The following is a 5,145-nucleotide window of genomic DNA, read 5'->3' as shown; positions in this document are numbered from 1 at the left end:
TCCATTCTCTTGCTGTTCTGTTGCACCCCCTTAGTGTTTTGCCTCAGTGTGGCGGGATCAGATCGGGTGCAATTCCCACACTGTGTATCTGGTGTTAGGACCTCAAATTTTTTAAATATGTTAAGGCATGCTGTGTGGCTTAGTATGTGGTCTATTCCTGAGAGAGTTCCATGTGTGTTGAAGAATTTATACTGTACTTTTGTTGGAATGAGTATTAGTATATGTTTATGAGGTCAGTTTTGTTGATTGAATTGAGCTCTTTTGTGTCTTTATTGTTTTGGGGTTTGTTGATGGTCGACCTTCCCATGAGAGTGGCATATTGAAGTTCTTGTTATTGTTGAGGTGTCTATATCCTTTTCCAGTTCTGTGAGACTTTGGCTGATGTATTTCAAGGGTCTTAAATTGAGTGAATATATGTTTATTATAGTTAGGTCTTCTTGGGCTATTGTTCCCTTGATCATTGTGTAGTGTCTGTTCTTGTCTCTTATTATGTTGTTTGCCTTAAAGTCTATTTTCTCACAGATTAATATTTCTATCAATGCTTTCCATTGGTTGCTGTTTGTTTGGCATATTTTTGTCCAGCTTTTGATTTTTAGTTTGGTCAGGTGTGTTAGCAAGGTATGTTTCTTGTAGGCAGCATACTGATAGATTTTGTTTTCTATCCATTCTGCCACTCCATTCTGTTTACTGGTGTATATCGCCCACTTATATTTGATGAGATTGTTGATAGGTATGTATTTGTTATTATCATTTTGCTTTACATTTGTGCATGTTGTGTTTGAGTGTGTATGTGTGTTGCATTTAGTTACTTTTTTTACCTATATTATGTCATTGCTTTGGATGTTTCTCTTTGTGTTAGTTTTTGTATGGAAGTGTATGTTGGTTTCAAGTTTGTGTGTTTTTTGCTTATAATATTTCATTGTATATATGTATTTGTAGTAATACTCTTGCTTTTGTGAATTCTATTAAGTTCTACTTGGCTGAGAATACTTTTATTTCTCCATTATATTTGAGTAATTTGGGGGGAGAGTGGTTACAAGATTCTAGATTGACAGCATTTTTTTCCTCCTTCAGGATTCTCTTTCTGTTCTTGCTTGCATGGTTTCTGTTGAGAAATTTGAACATATTCTAATTGTTAACCCTTTGTATATAATTGTTCATTTTTTCCTGTGGCTGCTATTAGAATTGTTTGGTTGTCATTGATGTTAGAAATGTTAACTACAATATGTAGGGGAGTTTTCCTTTTGGGTTTTTTCCTGATTGGGGTTCTAATGGTTTCCTGAATATTTATCTTTTTATCCTTTAGGCATTCCGGAAAGTTTTGTTGCAGGACTTGTTGGATTATTCTGCGTGGGTTTTTTTGTTCTTGTTTCTTCCATCATGAGAATCCTTACAAGATGTAGGTGGCTCCTCTTGATTGTGTCCCACACTGTTCTCAAGTTTTCTTGGTCTCTTTTACATTTTTTGCTTATTTGCTCTTCCTTTAGATTTGAATTTATAGATTTGTCTTCAAGCTCAGTAATTCAAGTTTTCATCTCTTTGATTCTTTCTCTGTTCTTTTAAAGTATTATGTAATTCTGCTATTGTAGTGTTTAACTCTTGTGTTTCTGTTTGGAGTTCTTCTTGTAAGGCATATAATGTGGTTTCTAGTTTTTCTTTATTTTCATTCTTCCTCTCAGACTATTCTTTTATCTGTTGTATGAGTACAATCATCATTTTTGTTTTTTATAAATCATTTTATTGGTGGCTTTTACAGGTCTTATAACAATCCATACACCAATTGTACAGCTTTTATAACAATCAACATAAATTGTATTAAGCACATTTGTATATATGTTGCCATCATCATTTTCAAAACATTTTCTTTCTACTTGAGCCTGCTGTATCAGCTCCTCTTTTTTTCTCTGCCCTCCTTTGTGACCTCTTGATAAATTATAAATTATGATTATTTCCATATCTTACACTGTCTGCTATCTCCCTTCACCCACGTTTCTCTTGTTTGTCCCCTTCTGGGGGGTTATATGTTGATCATTGCGATTGGTTCCCCCTTTCTCTGCCTTCTCCCCCCACCTTCCTCTTACCCTCATGTTATTGTTACTCCCATTACTGTTCCTGAAGGGCTTCTGTCCTGGATTCTGTATATCAAGAACTCTTATCTATTTCAGTGTATATGCTCTGGTCTAGCAGGATTTGTAAGGTAGAGCTGGTGTCATGATAGTGGGGGGAGGAGGGCACTAAAGAACTAGAGAAATGTTGTGTATTTTGTCAGTGCTACACTGCTCCATAGCTGGCTTGTCCCTTCCTTGTGACCCCCTTCTGTGAGGGGATGTCGAATTGTCTACAGATGGGCTTTGGGTCTCCACTCTGACCCCCTTGTTCTTATCGATGCAATAATCATTTTTAAATGGACTGTAAGACTATTTATTGACCATGGTTCACTAGTATTTACAATAAAATAAACATATACAATTGGATGAACATTCTGATTACTACACAGTTATTTTTCCTGGCTTTAGCTGAGCTAAGGTAACCCAAATACTGAGAAGATTGAACCTACATGTATAGAATTGGTTGGGATAAAAAACAAACCATACAGGTCAATAGTTGAAATTAAAAGTTTGTTCACCCAATTATTCCAGCAGCTCCTAAATGGTGACTGACATCTCTAACCAGCTTATTAGGTATTCACCAGCAAGATCTTAAAACACTCCATGAATCAATATAATACGATTTTTAACTTTCTATAAAAATACAGCTATCTAAAAGGAACAGATGCCCGCCTAAAAAAACCTTGAAGATGCACCAATATTAGTCTAGTTTTCTTATTGGGGCAGGGAAGGGGCAGTTTTGAGTAGTGGTAAGATATTTTCACTATGGTGATTTTGCAAATAAAGTTTTATTGATATGATTCCATATGTACAGATTGCAATAGATTTTTAAAAGTTGTTATTTAATTACTGGATCATTTATTTGATTTAAAACCTTATCGCTTACAAGTTTTCCCCCATTTTACTTGAGGTGATCTACTTGATTTGCTCAGAAGGAAAGCAGGCCTGTAACAACAAGGAGATACCCATGACTGTTAAATGCCATTTTTGCTTAGAATATTTTTGTTGAATGCAAAATTAAATGTACATACACATTTATGCGCGCGCGCGCACACACACACACACACACACACACCACATAACCAAAAAATCCAGAATGGTCCTGTGGCAGTTACATAATCTGCTGTCAACTTGAAAAGGGTGAGGTCTAGCCTGTCAACCAGGTTGCAGCTTGATGACCTCATTTGGGGGCTCCATGGAAATAAATAGCTCACTGAAGTTCAGATACACACTCTGCTTTGTCTTCCTGCTGACAAGATACATAGAGCTACGCTAGAGCCCTGGAGTTGGAGGAGTCAAGTGGAGACCCCTGCCAGCACTGAGATGATTCCACTGCCACTGGATCCATAAGACTTTACACCCAAAATGTCGGGGGTTTAAGTGGAGAGAAAATGTTTTGAGAAATGATGTACAAATGCGCTTTACACAATTGATGTGTGTATGGATTGGGATAACAGTTGTATGAGCCCCTAATAAAATGTTAAAAAAAAGAAGTAATTATGCATCAATAAAACATCCAACCCCCCCCCCCCAAAATACTTTACACCCACTGACTTGTGATCTTCCTGCATTTGGCGTCATTGCATGCTTTGCATAGGTCTGAAGAGGAATTTCTAGACTGGTATTGGACATATGAGCTAATATCGGGTTTATGGACTTGATCTGGACTGGGCTGGGATGTTTTCTCAATGTACAATTGCTCTTTTATATAAAGTTATTTCTTATACACATATGAGTGTCTATGAATTTATTTCTGTAGTCTACCCCAACTAACACAGGTCCTTAGGCATATTTTATGAGTTAAACAAGTTCTGATTCAATAATAAAAAAACTATATTATCCCAATATTTAGAAAACCCATTTTCTAATGCAAAGGAAATAGTATACCATGGCATCAAATGTTCATTTCTAATAAATTAAACAAATACGGAAAGTTTTATTTGCTCAAAGAAATCAGTGCTATTTATACAACAACAAAATAACACAACAAATCCCCTCATACTACTTCAAAACAAACATATCAAACTTAATATCCATTAAAATGTAGCTATTCTTATCACAATAATTCAAAACAAACACAAAACCCTGGTCCCAAAGTTTACATATATATAGCAATGCAAATAATTATTGAGCTTTATCTTCTGGACAAGAATGCCAAGTTAGTCTCTCTTCATAAAATGCAATTATAATTTGAGGGCATTTCATGTTAGCCTCTTTTGCCAGCACCAAGTCTGCCTCATCTGAATCTTTCCACTTAACGAAAAACATTAATTCTCCACTGCTGTCAATAGCACCAATTATTTGTTCAGGATCAAGACCTTTGACAAAGACCCTTGATTTGTCAACAGCATCTCTTTTCCTCTTTGATTTGCTGTCATCATAGTCATTGTTAGATGAAGACGTCCTTTTTATACCATCTTTTTCTTTAGCTTTTTGAGAATTCATAAATGCTTCAACTAATCCCAGATTATCTAAGTTTTCCTCTGGTTCCCAAGTATTATCAGCATCTATAAATCCCATCCATTTTCAAAAATATTCCACCTTCCCATTCACAAGCCATTGGTCCAGTACTTTTTCTACAAGTTCTTCAGGTTCAGCCCTTCAAGGCTTTATTCTTTCCATTCCATTTCTTTCTCCTTTTTTGCAATGTAGTTTTATTGCTGGGCATTTTTTATTAGAGACTTGAAGAGTTATTATTCACCACCTCCATGCTCCTCTGGGTTGTGGGTCTGTGCATCTACAGCTTGAGCCATATCTGAGGAGCCAATCGTAATTTCTTAAACATTCTTTTCCTGGTAATTCCATAGCATATTCAATTTCAGCCATTTCATTTAGGTTGGTGTTCAGTTATTTGTGTCTGTTTCTCTCTCTCTCTTTTGGTATGTGTGAACCAATATCTTCTGTCATTTCCTGGTCATCTTGGTGTACTTATCTGAGGTGTTAGGGAGGTGAATTACGTGGGAGTAGTTAACTCTATTAGGTGGTGGAGTAGATGGGTGGTAGACACTCTCTATTAAGTATCCAGGAGAGAATGTAA

At 36.1% G+C, this 5,145-nt stretch overlaps 1 pseudogene; it reads right to left on the bottom strand.

Annotated features, from left to right (window-relative positions):
• Positions 1-4,232: 4,232 nt before the first annotated feature.
• Positions 4,233-4,776, bottom strand: LOC101657421 (annotated as a pseudogene).
• Positions 4,777-5,145: the final 369 nt, after the last annotated feature.

This window comes from Echinops telfairi, unplaced genomic scaffold (assembly GCF_000313985.2).
Source record: "Echinops telfairi isolate 266 unplaced genomic scaffold, ASM31398v2 ScPeMD7_7;HRSCAF=31, whole genome shotgun sequence".
Taxonomy (NCBI): domain Eukaryota; kingdom Metazoa; phylum Chordata; class Mammalia; order Afrosoricida; family Tenrecidae; genus Echinops; species Echinops telfairi.
The sequence above is the reverse complement of the archived record's forward strand: the minus strand, read 5'-3'. Positions and strand labels throughout refer to the sequence as shown.